We start from the raw sequence: 24,307 nt of genomic DNA on the forward strand, positions 1-24,307 counted from the left end.
ATGCATTGTTTTAAACTGATAAGACATTATTTTAAGTTTTATTTTGTTGCTATAGAGATTTATTGAGCAGATTTTTAGTTTCACCTCTACTTCGCGTCATCGAATAAACATGGGTTTTGTGAATTGCTGTACACATTTGACTTGGGAACTTGCCAAAAACCTGGCATTTCAGGTTTATTAAAATATTGGTAAAATACAAACAATTGTATTAAACTTTAAACAAGTGCCGAAATGTAAAATATGTATATCTAAACATAAGAAAATGACTTCCAAAGAAAAAAAAGTTAAAACAGTCATAAACTGCACATTGCTCAGATTATGGGGCTTCAGAACTGTCCTGCTCCATAGTCGGTCTGGTGCTTTACTATAAGCGTATCAGAAAGCTTTTTTGAACTTCGCTTGCGGTTGTAAGCTTCTTTGAATAGTGTTTGAACGTTCATTTCCGCTTCACGGCACCTAACTGTATCCACACTGTGGAGGGCTCTTTGCATATTATGTCCTGGAGCTATGCCCATGCTTTCAAAAACTTCTGTTCGACTGAACACGCCACCATTAAAACATATGACTGCATCCATAACCCCAATTTTTAAGACGGTGAATCCAACAAATTGGGTTTTGGGCAATCTCTCCCAAATGAGGCTGTTAAAACTTTCATTTGGATTTTGAGTACGTCCATGCATGCACTTTTCAAGGAGTTTTTTTATCAGCCAAGCTTCTGTAAATTGGCTTGATTGCCAACATTACAGGCTCCGGCAAAGAGTGCTTGTGAACATAGGTTCCTCCAGTTTCCTTCGCTTTGTTGAATTTACACCACGTTTCTGGTCCTACAGGACAGAGTCCATGTTGGGGATTTTCATCAGTCGACAAACTGTGGAAGTATGTCGCCCACACTGCTTTTATCATGTCATTTACTGACTTAGATACATTTTGGCGAATAGCTGCACCATAATATTGCTGCAGTAACCTTATCTTGTCATCAGTAAGACGACCACGACCGGAAAAAGATTTGCCATCAGATAATGTTTTGCCTTTCATATCAGTTCGCAATCTTCTTAATCGCGCTCCCATCCTCTTTTGAACATGTCCAATGCACTCCAATTTTTCCACTTGAACGTCATTTCCATACACGTTTGCTTCCAAAACATTCATGAAGCCTTTTGAGTCTCCGTCACCCAAGTAACCGATGTATCTCACATTCCTAGTTTGTAACGAGCGACGAAAGATATTTAAAACACCTTCAACTTCCATCCCACCACTATATCCTTCGAAATTCTTTTCACAGTCGTGATCTTTGTTTGTTGCTTTCATGTTTGCAATAAAAGCAATATTTTGTGAGGCACTCAATGTCAATAACTTTTCCGGTGTCTAAAGAAGTCACACATACAACACCATTCAGCGACGTGTGCCCCCTTTTTTGCCATGTACCATCAAATGCTGCAACTATGTCTTTATTGCCATTTTGCAATTTAACCGCCTCATTTGCTGCTTTAATCATAGAATTATTGCCAACTATTGAAAGGTGATTCACAATTGTTGAATTGAGGCGTTCAAATTTTGAAGGGGGGGGGGGGGGGGGCAAGTTCATTATACCACACAAAATCTGTGCTGCTTTCTCGCCTCTTCCAATACAGCGAAGTCCATACACCAGTCTAACATTTATGTCATAACTGTTTGACGAAATGCTTGACGTCATGGAACTTGTTAAATTGTTACAATTTTTGCAAAGTATTTCCAAGTTAGAAGACAAACCTTTCCTGCTGTCAACTGCTTCATAAACATCAAAGCAATTTTCCGAGCTGCAGTTCTTGCATTTGCTTATATTGTTTATTAAATGACGAAGAATATTTAATTCAATAATTATATTACAGTCATTCACATAAATCTCTTTATCTGTTTCACTTTTATCCAAATTGATTTTTTTACCCGATGCACTCTTTTGATCAGCACTTTGCTGTTCCAAGTTCGATACCTCTTTTCTTCGTGAACAATGCTGATTTCCATAGAACTTCTTTTTGCCGAATTTTTTTAAACGAGCCATGACAAAACTGCGAAGTGAAATACTAATTGCAATTTTTATTACTTACAACAAATTTTGCAAGTTAAATAGATAGAATTAGCGAAAAACAGATATAATTAGCGTAGATTAAAATAGCATGTAGCGAGCGAAAAAGGGACGATGTAAACAAAGTAAAATAGAAGTCAAAAAAAATCACACAGCTTGAAAAAAATACATCAGTTTACTATGCAGTTTATAAAGGACAAAGTTTAGGGCTGGAGAGCAAGTTTAAAGTTACTTGTTTTTAGTAATAAGGAAGGCAAAGAGCGAAAAACGGTTTGTTTACATTTTCGCCGTCCCTTTAAATGTCCTTTTAAATGCAGGGAAGGTTTTGTTTACCTTGTAAACTTTCTATTTTCTGGGTTTCTGTTGACCGAAAAGCCATAAATTATATATTTTTGTAAAGGTGAAAATGTCTTCTTTTTTTTAAAATAAGAAATAAAAAATCGATTTTTTGAAGATTTTTTTCGTTTTGGTCCCCTTAAGAAAATGCCAATAATGTGTTTCTAAAAATTCTCAAGCTTCCATAATTTATGTTTATTGTAGTTACAAAATGTGTTACATTAAACATATGAATTGAAAAAAGAAATTGCACAAGTTTTAATGTATAAGTGCATTCATTTAAACATCATATTATTATCCCTTAATCTATGATTGAAAAAAGAATTTTCGTTAAACCATCATGTAAAACTTATGTGCAGACCATTAAAAAAACTGCTTTTGTTTTGCATCTAAATATTGCACATGTCAAATTTTTCTTTTGAATTATATATGGAACTGAAATTGTTTGTGTTGGCAGTGTTGAGAATTCCCTTTCATAACTGTACCAACTGTAACATAAGGAAATTTTTATGCATTGCAATTGTTTTAAAGTAAAATACTTTTTAAATGAACATTTCAAAGAAAAGAATTATCAATTATTTATTAAATAAATCTTATTAATCTTAATTTATGCATTACAAATATTACAGTAACTAACAATTGATTATATTACATTCCTTAACCTTTAGCATAGTTTTAAACAGCTTGACACTTTTGGAGTTTTAGGCGGTAAAAACCACCTGTCCTGTCCTTATCCAGTTTCGGACAGTTGAAAACCTAACCCCTGTACACTAGGAACACAAATATATTCAAATACTAACCTAAACAAATCTATGGTGTCAATTAAGAACTCCAGGTTTTTTTTCATATTCTCCAGGATTTGCTTTGCCGAGTGCAGTTGTAAATGTACGTGAACTTACCAACTCGAACCACCTGTCCACATGGTTGACAAACCAGGCTGTTGTAAGGTAATTTTCATTACCAACCTCAGAATTTAAAAATTTTAGTGCACAGCCAACTTCATGGCTAAGTACTCTCCTAACAGGAGCAACTTTCATTTCGTCCGAAATGACTGGGTTCTAGATGATTTTCGGAAAGCGTTGGCTCAAGTTTCAGATCCATTTTATTTTGGTACTTTCTAACTCTTTTATGTGGCCTGATGATACGATGGAAGTGGGGAGAGAATTATTTTCTTAAATATGGTCTGGTATTATGATGTGGGAATTGGGAAAATAAACGTATACGAATATTTTTAAATAGATGATGGGGATCAGCAACAAAATGAATTTTTTCATCCTGAGCATTGCTTACAAATGACTTGGTTTCTTTTCTACTTCACTTGACGCCAAATGCTTTCCCCATGCTCTGTATTTAGGAGTTACATTGTCACTGGTGACACAAATAATTTGAAGACCGAGTTCTTCCCCTCGTTTTATTATGTCAGGAATAATCTGCTTTATAGTATCTCCATCACAATCTTTATTGGTAAAAAAATAAGCTACTACTTGCTTCCATCTTGAAGTTATTCCACCCAACGCGTAGACAAGTGAATGTGTTTCGCATTGCCGTCAAATTCAGGTGGAGTACATTTACCACAGTAAGTGTTGGTAGAAGCATCATAGTCGACACTTTCAGTAATGGAGATTTCATCCAATATCAATACACACAATTTTCAATGAATAGTAAACCGATTTAATAATCAATAAATCCTAAAAAAAAAACTGATTTTTTATGCAAGTAATGAAAGCTGTAGAATAGTACCATAATATAACTAATAGTATCACATCCAAAGTAATTTTAGTGAAAGAGAAACTTGGATGTTAAATTTAAGTTTTGTTGCTCTTAAATCTTTTAGAAACCTTATGACATATTGCATAATTGTACTAATACAAACTCTTAAACATGAAACAGAAAAAAAAACTTAAATTTTTATAAATATGTATAGTCAACTAACTGCTAATTCTTCAAAAACAAATACAGCTAAAAAACAAAACAAATATCATCATTCCACAAATTATTAAAAAGACGATTAACAATATATAGTGAAAACACTTAGATTCAAAATTTTGCAGTATTTTTTAAGTTTCCTGCCATATGAAACATTCCTCAATTCTAATGTAATTATGTTAATCACTGTAACCGAAAACACAGTAAATTATGGAGCAGAAACATTAGGCATTCTTCAAGATCTTCATGACATGCAAACATGATTATCAGTTATCAAATCATGTGCCTCTCTCTCAAGAAAGAAACTATCCGTTTATGTAACTATTTTAGATAAACATAAACCAAATTAGTCATTTACAATATTAATTTGTTCCTGGGATGACTTTTTATTTGCATTCAATTATTAATTATACTTTAAATGAAAAGAAAATTTGCAATGTTCAACAGGCATGTCATTTCAAAAATTTCCAGGGGGGGGGGACCAAAGGTTTATTAAATATATAGTCGAACCTGTCTATCTCGAATTTTACGGGAGAGAAGAAAAGTTCGAGATATGGAGGTTTCGAGGCACAGAGGTTTTGAAAAAAGTTCTAAAAATAAGAAATTGGAGCAATGACTCGAAAGTAAAACTTAGGAAGCAATTTTACTAATCAACAATGTCTCCTTTCTCTCAGTTTCCGAATGGATATATTAGCTGGAAAACTTGCTTCTTGTACATAAAATTTTAATTCTGGAGCATTATGTGACTGTTAATATTAAGAAAAATGGTTTTTGTCTAAAAATTCCAGTTAATAAAGATCGTTGGGGATTGAATTCAAGAAAGATACTTTAGTCGAAATTCGAGATATACAGTTTTTCAGAAAATTTCATTCGAGACAAACATGGGGGGAAACATTGAATTAATACTTTATGGTACAGGGAAAATGAAAAACTTCGACATAGAAAGGTTTTCGAGATAGGCAGGTTGTATATTATGCGGAAAAAACAACATAGATACAGAAATGGGTAGAATTACGGTAACCGGGTCGCGATGGCATACTTTTTCAATAACAGCCAAATTTGGCTCCTACGACTCAATGTAAACAAAGTACTTCAATGTAAACAAAGGAGATCTTCCAATGAGAGAAGACCCAAAGAAAAAAGGGCGGAGCTTTGGATGACTTCAACTGTTACCTTGGTAACAAAGTAAGAAAGAGCTGTTTATTAACATTATTTCTTTCTTTGATCGAACCGCAATGAAACAAATAAAAAGTATCACAATTATTTTTCCTTTTTAAAATGAGGATAACGAAAAATGCAAAGAAATATATTAAGCCTAACTTTTTATAGAATTTTATTATTTTTCTTACTTAAAAATGAAGTTTTTAGAAAGAGGTTAACATAATCTGCGTTGAAAGATAATTGCAGTATCTACAGAAATGAGTTTTTGAGATACTAGAAGAAATGTTTATTGAATTTGAAGCTAACAAATGCGAAATGATGGAATTTGCCGCCTTTTTATTTTTATTTTTGTGTGTTGTTTTTTTATCAGCGGAAAACAAATAAACAAGCTTGCGCCCTATAAATCTAAAATGCAAAAAATAAATAAATAAATAAATAATCAAAAATGAAAAGTTTGCAGATACTCCGCTTTACGTTCCCTCTGCAGTGTTATACTAAACTTAATTTTTTTTTCTTCAATTTCATGATTTTTTTTACTAAAATATATTAGAAGTGGAGGTGTTGAAAAATGAATTCAAAGAGCATAACTAGCAATTGAAAAAAATAAGCAAAAACAATTAAATAGTGCAGAAAAGAGGAGGAGGAGTGGATATTAGGAGCGAATATTTGAGAATTTTTCAAAGCCATTAAATTAAAAAAAAAAAAACTGAAATAGTTTTTTGATAGCATGCACATTTTAATAGAAAAAAATAATTGAAAGAGAAAGTCTACAAACATATGCAGGGAAATAGGGAAAACTGATTATATGATGTATGTTAATGTAAATCATGTCATGTATGTAATTAAATTAAATTCATGACATGACTTTGACTATTCTTAAATGATGCTACATTTTTTATCATGAATGCGAAGTTTTGTTCATGGAACCCATTCCCTGTCCTCTGGTAATTCATCATCTCCCTTAATTTCTTCATCTGACGATTCAGTGTCCTCAGACTCATTTTGTTTTTTCCTGAAATAACTTTTTGGCATCAGATGCTCAATATCTTCCGACTCTGGTGTGGGCAACTCTAATTTTTTTAGTTTTAAACCAGGTGCCTTCCACCCGGGGTACACAGTGGCCACATCTTTCAAAAATTGGTGTATTTTTGCACCATCGTCTTTGAGGTTCTTCAAACGGAATCTTCTATAGTAGAATAGGGCCATGTACTGATGAAGCAATTGCATTGATCTTCTAGATACTGTTTCAAATATCGGTTTTGAATTTCAAGGGGGTTGATTGTATTGGTTACATCATCACTAGCAACAAATTCACCTTTACTGTTGGTTGGTAGATTTGTGTCTAGCATCAGTAAATAATTTTTCCACCCCCTTGTATTGTGTTGCCTCATCAGTACATACTACGCTGGTCTCAGGGTGGCAGTGTTTTTTTTACAAGTGGCCACAAATCTTTTTTTTTCTTGCCGTCAACCACAGAAAAAAGTCCTTCTTTATCATCTCTATAAAAAAGGAAAAAAAGATAAACCGTATTTCAGATGACACAACGCCTAGCAACACATCACGCCTTTGTCGTAGAAATTCAAAAGACATACCTGAAATAAATCCAAAAAACTGTGTATGTCATTGGCTCAGGGAACATGCCACGGCCATACTTCCATGTTGTCAAGAATGTTTCATCCAAGAGAATAGCTTTTCCAGAGCCCCCCAGAAGACCAGAATGGTGAGAAGTAAACACTTCGCCAACCTCCCTCAGATAGCTGTATAGATTCACAATAGTTTCTCTCGACATTGTTGTAGCCTTAAGACCTAACTTGCGCCCGTAGGCACACAACTGCCGGTAAACGAACATCATTGAGAGATTCATTACGAAACATGCTATTACCATAAAGACCTCCTGGAAAGAAACCCGGAGGCCATCAAAAAACGTGTTCGTCCCAGGATCAGTCTAAAAAGTATGCATAAAAGACAGGGGATAGTAACGTATTTTATAAAACTAATATTTAAATAAATACGCAGGAACACAGGTAAACTTGATGTCTTAGTGTTGCATTTCTTGCAAACATAACGAAAGCCATATTTTCTCGAATTATCCTTTCTGGCGGATGTTTGACTACCACAAGAAGGACAGGGTTGGCAATCACCATCAGGAGATGGGATGACTCCCTAATCGGCAAAGACCTCCCTTGCGGAAATTTCGCTATCCAAAATCCCACCCCAGTCGACGATACTGAAATCCTTTAATTTCGGATGAATATCAGCCTCCGCCATCTAACATTCGGAAACAAAGAGAAAAAACTAATCGATACACAGAACATTACAAAATTGGGAATTACAATTCGCAACTCCTACGAACTATAGGGGGCACTGCAGCCACTGTCTAATGGTGGACGAATAAGGTAAAACAAACGCACGCCGTAGCATAGAAATTCTCATAAGCCTAGTAAATTTTGTTCGTATGCACGATTTTTTCGCTTTATTCTTTTTAAATTAATTTCAAAGTCTTGTGGATATTCTGGCCCACGTAGAAAGAAATAAGAATTCGAGAAGCACTACTAAATGTCAAAAATTAATGCAAATTACGTAGTTCGTAGTTCTAAGCAGCCATTTCCACGATGTTGAATTCGATATTTATCAAATCTTGATAAAACTAAATAATAATTGTGGCCTGACAAGGATAACAATTAATGCTTGATAATTTGATTATATGACATTACGAATTATTATCGAATGAAGATGATACTTCTTTGCCTTGCTTGGCTAGCGCTAATTGTTTTGCATTTGTAGCCGAGTTATTTTTCTCAAATTGCCGAATCGGTTAATTTTAAAATTTTCTGTTTCGTATGCTTCTAATTTCTGAGTTACGATTTAATTATATCATGCTATGCAAATTATCAAGAAAATTCTCACGGATATATGGTGGTAATTTTCTTTCCAATTGATCTACCATTATTTCTTTTTACTTATCGAATTTTGTTTAATCTTTCTGCCATTTTATTCCACTCATGATAACAAATTAAAATGGTTTAACTGACATGCGAAGTCTCGCCAAGGATTCTTTCTAGCACAATACTAAAACTATAACCCTAAACAAATTTGGCGAAACCTTTCAGTTGAGAATAAAAGCAATAAATTCTTTCTCGGTTAAACATTTTTCATTTCGTTCTACGATAATATATTCAAGAAAATATTTTGCATACTGTCCATTCCAACTGAATGCTGCTGTAAAATATGGTTAGTTAAATTAATTTAAGATTTAAAAAAAAAAAAACATTCTTATTCACACAAAACGATAATTTTTTTTTTTACCTGGTATAACGTTATCCAAGTTTGTTAATCCAGAGTTTTCTTGTGGTTTACGCTTTCACCATTTAACAATCAACTCGCTTTTTAGAAGGAAATGATGAAAACTAACATTATTTTGAGAAGAATACTATTAAGGGACGAAACAATTTCTGTTGCTGATAAGACACATCGAATGCGCTAATAAATACTCAGAATAAACTGCTTGTGTTTACGTCAACAGACACACATGGAACGCATGGTAATGTTTTAGTTTTTTCGGCAGTTTTGTAAATCACCGCAAGGTAGCGTATTCGAGCGCTGGAGTTGCGAATACCAAATTCTTGGTGCGTTTTCTTTCTTTCTTTCTTTCTTTTTTTTTTTGTGCCATTTCGCATCTTTCTTTTAAAAATGTAAACAATCTACGAATTAAATAACTTATGACATAAAAATCTATAACGTTCCATTTAAATTTAAAAAAAAAATCCTTCAAGGGATTAAAGCAAGCGTTTGTCCATTGAAAATATCCATTTAAATGAAAAAAAAAATCCCAAAAGATCTAATTGCATTAAACGAATTAATAAAAATATTATACAATACACTGCTGTAATATAACTTACATACGAAATTAAGAATAATAAAAAGGCCAATTAAAAATTCCATCAAAGTTTGAAATATTCCTCTAAGTAAAGAGGAGAAACTCAAAATGATATACTAAATAAGTTAACCAACCTCAAAATATCCATTCGCAACTCCAACGAACTGTAGGGGGCACTGAAGTCACTGTCTAATGGCGGAATTGAAAACTAAAACAAACGCACATGGTAACGAAGAAAATGCTAAAAGTGTTGTGATTTTTGTTCGTACGTATGACTTTTTCGCTTTATTCTTTTTAAATTAATTTTCAAAGTCTTGTGGATATTCTGGCCCACGTAGAAAGAAATGAGAATTCAAGAAGCATTACTAAACGTCAAAGATTAATGCAAACTACGTAGTTCGTAGTTCTAAGCAGCTATTTCCATGATGTTGAATTCGATACTTATCAATTCTTGATAAAACTAAATAATAATTGTGGTCTGACAAGAACAACAATTAATGCTAGAAAATTCAATATGACATTACAAATTATTATCGAAAGAAGATGATACTTCTTTGCCTTGCTTGGCTAGCGCTTATTTTTTTTTCCATTTGTAGCTGAGTTATTTCTCTCGAATTCCCGAATCGGTTCATTTAAAAATTTTCTGTTTCGATTTTTCTAATTTCTGAGTTACGATTTAATTGTGTCATGTTATGCAAATCATCAACAAAATTCTCACGGATATATGGTGGTAGTTTTCTTTTCAGTTGATTGACCATTATTTCTTTTCACTTATCGAATTCTGTAATCTTACTACCATTTTATTCCACTCATGATAAAAATTAAAAATGGTTTAACTAAAAACGCGAAATCTCGCCAAGGCTACTTTGCTCGCACAATACCAAAATTATAACCCTAAACAAATTTGGCGAAACCTTTCAGCTGAGAATAAAAGGAATAAAGTAAATTCTTTCTAGGTTAAACATTTTTCATTTTGTTCTACGATAATAAATCCAAGAAAATATTTTGCATACTGTCCACTCCAACTAAATGCTGCTGTAAAATATGATTAGTTAAATTAATTTAAGATTAAAAAAAACTCATATTCTTACAAATTCATACAAAACAATAAAAAATTTTACCTGGTATAACGTTATCCAATTTTGTTAATCCAGAGTTTTCTTGTTTACGCGTCCACCATTTAATACTTTTTTGAAAGAAATAAGGAAAACTAACATTATTTTGAGAAGCTCGAGAATACTCTTAAGGGACGAATTAATTTCTGTAGCTGAAAGCAAACTAAGACACATCGATTGCGTTAATAAATACTCAGAACAAACTGCCTGTGTTTACGTCAACAGACACACATGGAACTAAAACGTGGCAATGTTTTAGTTCCATCGGCAGTTTTGTAAATCACCGCAAGGTAGCGTATTCGAGCGCTGGAGTTCCGAATTGTAAGAACGTTATCATAAATGCAAAATTTAGTTCAATCTCCCTGCATAAGTTTTTACGATAATTAATAAATTTTAACTTAAAGATGGAACAATAAAACACGAAAAAAGGTACTTACTGTGAACAAAATCCAAAAAGTATCCAAAAGATTAGCAAAATTATATGCTTAATTTGAATAATTAAATTGAGCAAAAAACTTCTGCGATGTAAAATTTCAGAAAATAGTATTCCAAAGTTAAAAAGATTGAAAAGACACAAAATAAGTTGCCAATATTCAGAATAAAAATTCTTCTTTGAGACAATTAAAAATATAATTCCATGGAATTAAAAAAAAAAAAAGATTTATTAGGCAATTCAATTGCAATTTTGTGTAGCGAACTCTGAAACCGTTGATTGGCCAAACGAATAGCGAATCAGCTTTGTTGTAGGGTTACCAAAATTACTTCGTCGCCAAGTAAGGTAGCGGGTTGCCAGAATGAAACATTTATCACCGCGATCCGGTTACCGTAATTCTACCCAGAAATGCCTAATTTCAGTATGTTTCTAAAATCCAGGGAGTCAATCGATCCTCCCCCCCTCATCTGATCACCCAAATGACAGGCCTGATGTTAAATGGAAATGGGTTTACATTTCACAAAACAGATATATTGCACAGTGGACACCTGTTAATTGAATCAACCGCTTTAATGAATGAAATCATTAAAAACAGAAGAAAATCCCGCGTTACTGAATTTGCTGCTTTGTTGAATCAGCCGCTTTGTGGAATGAAAACTGTTTAGCACAAACGTGATTCATTTAGGCGGCAGCCACTAAAATTTAAAATCTGCATTAAACAAAAATACAAATATTACAGCAGAAACATTTGAATCAAGTTCAGTATGCGGCAACATTATGGTTCGGCACATCTCTAATTAAAAATCACATAGAGTGTACAACATGTATATAAACAGAACAGATATGAAAAATCAAGTAATTTATTTGTGACATTTCTGTAAATTAATTCAAATCAACTAATTTTTAAACAGCTACAAATTTTGAGATACATCAATGTTCCGATTCAGTTATTGACAATAATAGCAATTTCATATCAAAAGCTGCATTTTGAAGCGTCTTGTCACTTTGAATTGGTTTTTTATTTAAGGAAGTAACCGAAGTAAACAGGATAGGAAAATTTAAATCCTCCTCGCCACGTAGCAAAAACTTGGCGAGCATGTTTCCTGCCAAACCGCCTTTCAAAACATGCCAAGCTAAGCATATAGAGAAGTGAATAGAAAAGCAAAATATAAAATAGTAGACTGCTTTCACTGGGGTAAAATTAAGTGATAATGACAAAATGAATAAACAAATAGCGTACAACGCCGAAATAAGCACGTAATATAAAGAAATTAAACGAAAAATTAGCGACAACAGTATGGATGCTTCACTTCTCAAAAATTAAGATTTAACAAGCAACGATAAAATTAAAATTTTTAAAAAAACCCCGACTGAGTCGCAACTGTAGAATCAAGAGGGAAAATTGAAAATCCTTTTAAAAGCCCTATATTATTAAAAATCAATGCCAAATATTTTATTTGCTATTAAATAGAAACTGGCAACAGAATTTTTTTTTTTATATCATTGCTTTTAATTTCCTTGTCGGGCAACAATGAATTCGGTTATCAATCGCGTGAATAAAGCGTAGCTGTTATTAAAATATGCTTTAAAAAACGTTATAATTCGAAATCTATGAAACATGGTTCCAAACACATTCTATCAGACGCGGAAAGAAATTCTCTTAGTTAAATATTTTAAAACTTAATACCAAAATTATGTTTTCACTGCAAAAATCGCGAAAACCTTTTCAGAGGTTTTTAATTAATATCTTCGTTAATTAATGTCATTCGAAGATGCAACTTAGCTAAGAACACTCGATCAACTCTCCTTTCCAACAATTTTTTTTTTCAAAATCGGTCCATCCGTTTAGGCGCTAGAGTGCCACAGATAAACACACAGACACGTCAAACTTAGAACCCCCTTCCTTTATGTATCGGGGGTTAAAAATAAATAAAAGGATTATTCCAGAAAGAATTGCACATACATATAGCTTAAACATTCCTGCAATGATAATTGTTGAATAGTGGTACATACCTGTATTTTATAGGATTCTTCGTATTTTCAACGGTCTTACGAAAGCTCTACGGGAGGAAAATCTTTATCGCCTGCGGTGGTAAACTGGATGCTTTCGACCAATGAGCGGAGAGTCACGCTACTCTGAAGCGTAGCTTCTATGTAAGGCCTCTAGATTATAAAAGGCATATCCGTCAGAAAAGAAATTGTCATTAAGATGCGGTAATAACAATCTGGTTAATATGGCAAATTTGCACCCCCATACTCATCATGAAGATTAAATTGTCAATAAACATTTAAGGTATTTTTATTTCTAGTCAACCTTAAATGATTGGGATTAATAATCTGGAAAATTTGCATTTATCTATGTTGATGTTTTTCTTGAGAAATCGTAATTTTACACCACAACCCCCCATGTTTGAAGTAAAATCTAAAGTTATCTAAAGTTAAACTTAGAATGAACGCAAACGATTTGTAACTACGGCGATGAAAATTTGTCCTCTTTAATAAGTATTAAAACAACGAGCTAGACATGTTGATTTGAAAATTAGAGCAACATCTAACCTCGGTCAAGTGAGTTTAATAAGCAATTCGTAATTGCTCAAAAAACACGAAGAAAAATCGTTTTTATTTGAGCTTAAATGCAGGTGAAAAGTTACTAGATTTGTTTGGTAAACTTCTTTCAGCCTTAATTAGCCAGATATTGCGGAGCTTCCTCTAGATCGATTAATTGCGAGTTAAATCAGTCAAATGGAAGATAATCAGCTACTAAACTTATCAACTCATTTAAAAACTTCAGAGTTCAATTAAAATGTATAATTAAGCATGAAAAGCGAAAATGGTGACATTAATATCAGCAATGGGGAAATGTTCGCCAGCTCTGCATATTTTGCGATCTATAGTTGGAGCACAGTATAGTTGGTTGCACTATGAAGGCTACGTAGATCCTAATCGCAGCATTACGATGCTGGTTTTCCCCAACTATACGTTATGATAGTTTCCCCGGACAATCTAGAAATTTCGGTAAGATTTTGAAAACTGGGAGCCTTAGTAATTTACTTAATTGTCGCCAAATTTGTAGACGCCCAAGACCAAGAGCTAATGCACTTGACCTTGCTGATAGTGCAGAAACAAACAATTAATGTCCAAAATTGGCGATAAAAAAAACTTTGGTGCCTCAAGGGCTCTTGCGCCATTAAAACTAAATAAACCAACCAACCAAAATTGGCGATCGTGCCAAGCTCTCGGTTATCGCAATATCTTCAAAGTTGCCATCAAAAAGAAACCAGTGCACCGTTAAAGCAGGAAAAAAAATGGAAGTCACATATTTGTTCATACTTTTACATGTAATTGTCTAAATAAGAACATTGTCTTTGATTTAGCTTTAAAAATTAATGATATCTCCACAAAACATAAATGTGAAAAAGTAGCAGAGTTTGGTCGAAATGAGGTTCGCATTCTGGGTAGGCGATGTCGCCAATGAAACAGTTCATCAGATGTAATGGTTACCAAGCTCCATAGCAGTTCCAGTAGATGTCGCATTGTCCCATGTTTTTCAATTTATGTAGAAAACAACATTTTTTCAACCTTCTTTGAATTTTTAAATCCAATATTACAGAAAGTAAAAAATTGTTTTCTTAATGAATTAAAGAACTTAAGACAATCCGACATCTATGAGGAACTGCTCTGGAACTTGGTGTCCATTAGATCTGAACTCTTCTGTCGGTGACACCGTCTACCCCGAACATTACTTTACCAACACAACCGAATTTGACTCCCTTTTAACATTTATGTTTTGTTGGGATTAACATAAAATTTGCTTGTCCTCATACTGCTAGAGCTGACTAGAGCCTTCTTCCTTTGCATCCTCCCCTTATGGTGGGCTGTTGTCAACAACGCAATTATGTCTAATGTTTAAATGCTTATTATTAAAAGTGGACTTAGAACATTGTTGGTCTGACGCACATGCTCAACTATTGTTACACTTCACACAAAACAAAATAATGAACTGACAAGTATTGTTGCGAATATTTTCAACAATATGTAATATTGGTGAACTGTTTTAAAACTGCGCAGTGTTGACTTTCTCAGCAACAGTTTTTTACCTGATACAGAAAACAAAAGCTTCGGATCACCTGATAGCCATAATGCACATTCTTAGTTTATATCTACTGTTAACACTTATTCATTTCGCGTTTGGTCAAGAAACATTCGAAGAATTGAGAAAAACCAAAAAGTCGAATTCTTTAATAGAAAATCCAACGTTTGGTAATAATATTCAAAACTCAGAAATGAAACATGAAGAAGAAAATATAGTTGAGACCTACCATCATATCATTAAGAAAATTTTACCACCATTTCAGCCGAACACAAAAAGTGCATTTGAAAATGGCGACATACGAAGACCCTTTCATGATCAATCATTATATTCTCCAAACGGTTTGGAGAAAAAATCTGTTGCTCATCCGAAGCCAGTTAGGAATTTCAACATCAAGGTGATACCAAAGAAAGACCAAAAAATGAATTGGGCTAGACAAAAAAATAAACAGCCTGGTGTTTACCAATTGGAATTGGTCACTGCAGAGATTCAAAATGTTTCACCATTTAAGCCAAAAATAACAGTGTATGGTGCTAAGGGACATGATAAAGCTACAAAGCAGCAGAAAAAATCTAACGATCATCGAAAACCTTTTAGGAGTTTTAGCATCAAAGTGATACCGAAGGAAGAGCAGAGAAAGAATTGGTTAAGGCATAGAAATAAGCAACTTGGTGTTCAGCAGCCGGAAGTTGTCACTGCAGAGAATCAGAATATTTCACCATTCAAGCCAAATATAACAGTATATGCCAAAGGACGTGATAAAACTACAGAAATAGAGGCAAAATCTAATGATCATAAGCCCGTTAGGAGTTTTAACATCAAGGTGATACCGAAGGAAGAGCAGAGAAAGAATTGGTTAAGGCATAGAAATAAGCAACTTGGTGTTCAGCAGCCGGAAGTTGTCACTGCAGAGAATCAGAATATTTCACCATTCAAGCCAAATATAACAGTATATCCCAAAGGACGTGATAAAACTACAAAAATAGAGGCAAAATCTAATGATCGTAAGCCCGTTAGGAGTTTTAACATCAAGGTGATACCGAAGGAAGAGCAGAGAAAGAATTGGTTAAGGCATAGAAATAAGCAACTTGGTGTTCAGCAGCCGGAAGTTGTCACTGCAGAGAATCAGAATATTTCACCATTCAAGCCAAATATAACATTATATCCCAAAGGACGTGATAAAACTACAAAAATAGAGGCAAAATCTAATGATCGTAAGCCCGTTAGGAGTTTTAACATCAAGGTGATACCGAAGGAAGAGCAGAGAAAGAATTGGTTAAGGCATAGAAATAAGCAACTTGGTGTTCAGCAGCCGGAAATGGTCACTGCACAGAATCAGAATATTTCACCATTTAAGCCAAATATAACAGTGTATGCCAAAGGATATGATAAAGTTTCTAATAACAGGAGACATGCCAGAAGTATTGATAAGCAAACCTCAGTGGTCGGCGATTCTTTCACAGTTCGTGATTACAGCTCTAATATATACCGTGATAGTGAATTTGTACAACGCGATGATTTCGATGATTTTCTGAAGCAAAGCACTGTGTCATTAGTTGAGGCAAACAACGACAACACAAACCACTTCACAAGTTCTCGTTATGGTGGTTCGGATACAGCAAATATCACTTTGAAAAGAGCATACCGAACTTTTTTACAAACCGAAGATCAACCTGTGCTTCTGAATAACTTAAGTTTGAATGACTTGAAGTTATTTTCTCCGACGTAGTACAAGCTCTGCCCAATGAAGATAAGTCCATTAATCCATCTAAACTATTAGTTTCTGAATTTTCCAACCTAAATAAATTAAGTTTCAGAATTATAGATATCAGTGGATCTGCTACCTCAGCCAATGTAACTGTGAAAATAACTGCAAATCAGTAGTCATGAAAATAAATTTTATCTTTAAATCATTGGAAGTTTTCAATTTGTTTGTCTCGTTAATTCATTTTATAATTCATTAAAATTTTTTAAATGTATTTTATTCACAATTGAAACCTAGAGAGAGGTGTTGCAGTATCTCGCCATGGCAGCTGACAGAGTTAAAACCAAGATCAATCCAGTTAACGTAGGATGTGAATTCTCCATTAATACATATGGTCCTAGCAAAATTGAAATGTTTTACTTTGATTGATTTCTTAAATCAACGCAAGGCGACGGAATTCAAGCTCTAAAACTGCGAATAACATTTTAATTTAAGTATCTAATTCTAACTGTGCTCGTTTTATTGTGATAAATTTCGATGCATGTAGGGTTCAGCCTTTTTTTTAGCCTACTTTCCCAGTAAAAGTCAGAAAAAAAAGAAATAAGCATGAAAGAAGGCTTAATGCATCTTAAAAATATCGCGAAAAACAAAAAAAAAGTCAAGAATAAATAAAATAATTAAATAAATATCGAAAAATTAAAAATTGGAAAGTAGGGTATTGAGATGGGGAAAAATGTCTGTCGGTCTGTCTGTCCCCCCCTAATAACTTTCGAATAAATAGTCCGATTCGAACAAACTTTTTTTTGTTCGAAAGATCTCTGCGAGGACACCTCATTCCCATATTTCACTTTTTGATTTGAACTATTTTTTGTTCAATTTTGAACAGTTAAAAAAATCTTAACATTAGCGCCTACGGGGAAATTCAAGGCAATTCTGAACTGTGAGGCGAATTTGCTTCAAACAAACTTTGTAGGAAAAAGCTTTTGATGAAAAACTTGTATATAAAATATGTTTTTGATTTGAACAATTTTCCGTTCAATTTTGAACAGTTCAAATCCCTTAACATTAACACCTACAGGGAAACTGAAAGTCAGCGTAGATTCCGTACATGAAGGCGGATTTACTTCAAAAAAATTTTGTTGGAAATAGCTCTTGACGCCAAACTCCAGATTCCGAGTCCGAGAATTTAGGGGCACTTGACTCCGACTCCGGTGCCCGACAATTAATCGAACTCCGACTCCCCGACTTCGACTCTGACTTCGTAGCTTTAGCAAAAATTTATACATGGAGGACAAATGACTGACTCCGATTCTTAGATATTCGACTCCGACTTCTTTACCCCAAAATGAGATTGACTCCGACTCCGCAGCTATGGTTTTGACTGTGAAATAATTATTGTTGATTTGACTAGTTTTTATTTTTACGCTAAAGTTTTAATTTAGGTATTCAGTTTTCGGCGAATAAACTCGAAGTCATTTATGTTTCTACATAAAGTTATGCGCAGATTTTTTTTTTTTTTTTTGGACAATGAAAATTATTTCTTTCAGTTGACATTTTATTGTTTTTATTTATTTTGGCAAGTGCATTAATTCATTTTAAAAATTGTTTTTGGCAATAGGAAAAAAGAAGCGATTTTTTTTAATATGATGTATTTATTTTAATGAGCTTATTAATTTTAATTATTATTTTTTTCAATTTGAAAGCTGTTAAACATTTTTTAATGGAAAAATGTGTATTAGCTGCTTTGTTTAAAAGTTGCTGCTATTTTATTTGTTCAGTTTTTTTTCTTTACGCATTTAATTTTTTAGATGAGTGAGGAATATTTTATTCCTAGAAATCAGCTTAAAGTATTTTAAAAATATGTTTGAAAACATTTGCGATTTTAGCTATTTTTGAGAATATTGATGAGGTACTAGAAAGTAGTATGGGTATACGGGAAAGTAGGCTCGTCTAGTTCTAGACAGAACTTCTTGTTTTCTTTCTAACTGTTACCCCTTCATGGTTTTTTCCCCCTATGAAAGCACACATACACGTATGGTTTTTTTTGGCAAAAATTCTTTGCTCGTGACTCGTTTGGAAATTACAGTACGGTTATATACAGTAGTTATATACAGTAAACTCCTGATACAGTTATATACAGTTATATACAGTAAACTCCCTATACAGTTATATACAGTAAACTCCTGATTATCAGCGAAATTGGGTGGCCTAGTGCCGCAGATTATAAAAAACGCGAAAAAACCACAAAAAAAAAAAAAAAAAAAATTGTCCTTCTTCAAAAACTTAGCTATATTGATGAATAATACTTTCTTCAAACAGTAGAAATGCATTCAGTGTATTAAAAAAATGTTTTTTGTACAAAAAAACTGAACATCAATACAGAACAAGTGTATGTACGATGAAGAAAGAATGAATATTGAATAAATAAATAAAACGAAAACAATAAGTTTAAATTTGCAATTTTTCGAGAAAAAAAAAAAAAAAACACACGCACACACACACAACCACCATTGGTATTTGCGTTTTGCTGCGAAAATACATGTTCCTAATTGTTAATAATCCGCTCGCGGATAGTCGGGTGTTTACTGTATAGGTCTGTCATGCGCAGGACAAAATGTCTGCTTTTTCGTAGAATGGCCTGGACCACTTCTTCAATTCTAGAAGAGATGCATCAATTTGAGTGGGAAGTCTGGACAACACCCATGCAGCACAGAACCTCTCATCTGAATGACTTTTCATTGTTAATTTCTCTACCCATTTTAACAAGTAATAAAGTTGTGTAAGAAATTAAAATTTTAAATTGTCTTCAATCCAGTTAAAACCAAACGAGAGGAGTAGTGGAATAGCCAAAAATATTGTTTCCGTTTTGGTGACAGAAGCCCGAGATCATGTCGCAATTTCCCTCGTGATAGTGCAACGCCGCAATTTTACACATTTAGAGTTGAATATTTCGAAATGGGTAGCCTTATGAAAACCCTCCATTTTTTTTTTCAGCAATCACAATTGCTAATTGTTTTCACTTGACCGTCCTTGATGTTTGGTTCCCTTTTCAACCCCACCGTCCTCTGTAGGCGCGACTGTCCCCTAGTAAGCCACTTCTCCTGTTCGGTGGCGTCTATGTCCTACACATGCTCATACACATACACACTCACATGCACGCCTTTACTCACATACACATCAACGTGCATTCACAGATCTACGCACACACACACGCCTACACATACACAACTATACACACGTAACCCGCAGCTCGTGATTGCGAAAAGCATAATTTGAATTCAAAATGTCAGAATTCAAATTATTTTTTAAACTTTTTTTTTTTGTTGAATCGCGTAGTTTTGTAAATGAGCCAAGGTAAATAAAGCCTTTAAATTTCATGCGAAACGAATTTAAATAAATTATCATAGCTAAACTATAAATTGTAATTGTAAAGGGAGCTTGAATAAACGCTTAGAACTTCATACTTTTCTTGAATTCAATCTTCCTTGGCCCATCGAGTTTATTCTACCAATCTGTTGACAAAATATTTCGCACTCCACACATCCAACCACACATTCATTGGAAACCAGAATCAAATATTGAATTTCTGATGAGACAAATTGTCGCAAATAGCGTCCCAAAATGTACATTTTAGCTTAACGTCACTCTAGGGAATCGTGACTTTCGAATTATTTAATCAAAAGCTGATTTGATCAATTTGCAGACGACAGGAGAAGACAATACCAAGAAACGACGAAATCAAATGGCTGGTTTCAGATGTCTACGAATTTTGTGCGTTTTTTGTCGAGTTGAAATATGATTTTTTTTTTTCATTGTCAATTTCTCTGTCATTTAACTATAAAATGACAAACCCCAATGGTCGGCTAAATATTTTTTTTCCACGAAATGGTCGCCCTTTTTAGGAAATTAAACTTTTAAAAACTCTCCCCCCCCCTTTTTTTTTGTTTTTTTCTTTTCAGTTACATTTATTTATTTATTTTTCTTTAATTGAAATATTTTCTTTTACGAACGAATTTCGCGTTGTTCGTGAATACATGTAAGTTTTCCTGGCGGCTAGATCATTTGACCACATACTAGTTTGATGATTCCCTTGCTGGATAACTACAATATTGTTCTTGTTTAGCATTAATGTGAAATTCTCGTATTTTTGTAGCATCGCATTTCAAAGCTTAGAACCGTACTACGATTTTCCATAAAGTCCTCAGGGTTCAACAAATACCACGAAACATTCGAACAGGAACAGGCAGGGAATGGCACTTAGAATAAATAATACATTTTACTGAAGGTATTGTATTCTCTCTGGGAAAAGAAAACACTATTTTATTGAAATTTAAAAGGATTCAATGTGGTGGTTTTTGTAAAAAATAGTTACTGTCGTCATTTTTTACCCTTGCATGGGAAAAGGGAATGACAAAAGTTGAGTTTAACTTGCACATTGTCATAACTAAATACAACACCTTCTAAAGTAAGGGGAAAAACCTCCATACAAACAAGAATCGATCATTCATGGAGTGCTTAAAATAAAAATTAATTATGAGAAATAGGGGAATGCCAGTCATTAAAATTACATAACGAGATTTAAATAAGAAATACCCAACTGTACCGTAAAAAGGTCCAACTATGGGCCATTTTTCGATGTTTTAAAGGAAAATTGAGGACAGTAGCAATGGCAGTTATACATCTCATCTTTTATATGAAATGTTTAAAAAAAATCTCAGTTTGAAAAAAGAGGAAAGGGAATTTTTTCCCCGTGGATAGGGCACATCATTTTAACCTAGAGAACACATTGAAAACTTGATCTGGCTTATTGTTGTCTGATACTAAAAGTTGCTGGAAAATATATGAAGAATATTTTTAGTCCACCATTTACCTTTTTTTTCTTCTATTTTTAAAGATTTAACCATCACGTGTCGTCTCGAGTAATCAATAAAGTTCAACTTGGTAACTGTAAGTAATGTTCTTGATTATCTGCCTAGTTTTTGACATAGAAACATTTGAGAACTAGAAAAATCTCACCAACTAAAGGCTAGGTACCTATACTTAGGTCTCAGAAAATACATAGATTTGATATGTTTTCAACGAGATCAACAAAAATTTTGAAAACTGAAATGTGAAACTCCTATATATTTTTTCCCACTTTCCATGAGCCCTGCTTCAACTAACGCTTACTAATGCTTACTTTATTTCAATGTGCAATTTTTAACAGTAAACTCGGGCTACAACGCAATTCGACTTACCCAATATGGCTATATAGCGAGGTTTTCTCGAGAAACTAATTTTGAAGCTGACGCGAATTCCTCACCCGCAACATGAAAATTTTTGGAGCAAAAGCCTGGCTTAAATCACCTTCTTTCTGGGGTACTAAATATTAGTTTCGTGAATGGAATTTCCCTTTAGCATCACTGAAAGCGAAAGTTCCCAACACAGTACTTTTCTCCACACCTCCCCCCCCCCCACCTCATAGCTGTAAGCCTTAGGTTTAACCATCCGGGGGATGCTCGGAGCGGCCCACCCCCCGCATGGGTGTATGCGACGGCAGACAGTCGTCTAGCGCCACGGACGGGCTTGATGCTTATTGCGCCGGGGTAGGCTCCCTTACTGGGCGTTAGCCCAGCTGGGAGTTTACCCCTTAATATGTGAACCTTGCTCATCGTGCGATACGGGATATATCCCCGTAACCTCGTTGGTGGACCATGGCTCCCTGAAAGGGAAGGGGGTTAGACATATTATACACTAATGCATATATACACTACTGCATACATGCACTAAAGCATTTTATACACTACGGCAAAAACATAGACTAGGACACCCCGTCTATATGGAGAACAGATATTAATTTGTCTCGATTTCTTGGGTGTCCTCTCTGGAATGAAGAAAATTAATTGGTAGCTGAAATTAAGAATTTTAATTACTGCCGTAGAAGTGATTCTCACCGAACCTTTGCCGGTCTCGGCTTAGAAGGAGAAAACACTTTTTCCCTGCAATGAAAACTAATTAAATTAATGCGGGGGATTTGAGGGGGGGCCTATTGGGATGGAACTTTACTTCCTTTGCTGACCTCGGACGCCGTTATCCATGCTTGATTGCTGGCCAAATCTGTGACTCCATGCTCTGAGGAAATTGTTTAATTTTTTCTTTTTTTTACAAATACACAACACATCACAATACAACATTTATATTTTTGGTTTATTTTTATTTTTACTATTTTTATGATGTTTTTGACATTTTTTACCTTTTGTTTTTAATATTTTTTTTACAAATACACAACTCATCACAATATAACATTTATATTTTTGGTTTGCTTTTTATTTTTACTATTTTTATGATATTTTTGACATTTTTTACCTTTTTTTTTTGTTTTCTCCAGAGCTACTCCCATCTCTAGGTCCTTCAGGGTCTATCCTTATAGCAGTGGTACATCAAAAGGAGGATTAGCCTCCTCCCTCTTGAAGTCGATCTTAGTGTCCCTCAAACTTTGAAAGTAGTTCGGCAATTCCTTTTTGTTGCCTATCGCTGAATTAACTGTTTTCTTTTTTTTTCTTTCTTATTCTAGAAATTGACAACCATACTGTTCGTATATCCAATTGCTCATACCCGCTCTTCTGCGAGTTTTTAAGTTAAGTTGATACTCTTTCATATACAGCGCTTGTTATTTTGCGAGAAATATAGCTCAGGTGGGAATTGGTTCATCCTATAGGCAGCACATCTCTAAATCCGCCTCTGCTCTCGCATATTTAATTAGTATTATTGTATTTGTTGACATAATCTAACCAAACTTTTAAAGTATTGAATAGCTATTCAGCATTATTATTTCTTAATGTTGGATAACCATGCATTACTTCAGGACTTTTTTTCCGCATTTTGCCATGAATCAATTAACTGTGTACAATATTGCTTAATCGTTTGGCGTGGTGTAACATATCAAGGCCCTTACTCTAAAAATCACGATAGAACCAACCAACCAACCAACCAACCAATATTGCCAATTTGTTTTTTTTTTTTTTTTTTGTTTTTTTCTAAAATAAAGTTTTGAAGACCCAGTGTTGGATTCTTGTGACTAAGTTATGAAAGTCAAATATAATTAAAAATTTGAAACAGCTCTTAGTTAAGCAACATGGTTCAAAGTTACTCTAAATGATTCTATCTAAATTGAAAATTTTTGACTTTGGACATTAAAAGATAAAGTCTGCCGTATTGAGGCTCAGCGCAGGATCTGCAGAACTGTGTTTCTGAGACATTTGGAAAAACGGATTTTGGATATCAAATAAACAAATTTGTATAATGAAACTAAAGTGACAAAGATTCAAAAAAATGAAAAATATGCAGATACTGCGCTTTACCTTCCCACTGCAGAAGTAACCCCAACAGCAAAGTTATTTTGATATTACATTTATTTGTGAATTAACTCTATTTATAAATGCATAACATAATAATATGCTCTCCTAATATAGCTCTCTATTAATTTTCCCCTTGGGAGCTTGTTCCAATTTTCCGTAAAGAAATTTGAACATCGATTGCCTGATGAAATATTTCTCCCTCTTGTGTCATCAAAGGGTAATTTTGCTCCCAACATCCAAAATATTTTGCCGATCAAGAACATCG

This window comes from Uloborus diversus, chromosome 9, assembly GCF_026930045.1.
Source record: "Uloborus diversus isolate 005 chromosome 9, Udiv.v.3.1, whole genome shotgun sequence".
Classification (NCBI taxonomy): domain Eukaryota; kingdom Metazoa; phylum Arthropoda; class Arachnida; order Araneae; family Uloboridae; genus Uloborus; species Uloborus diversus.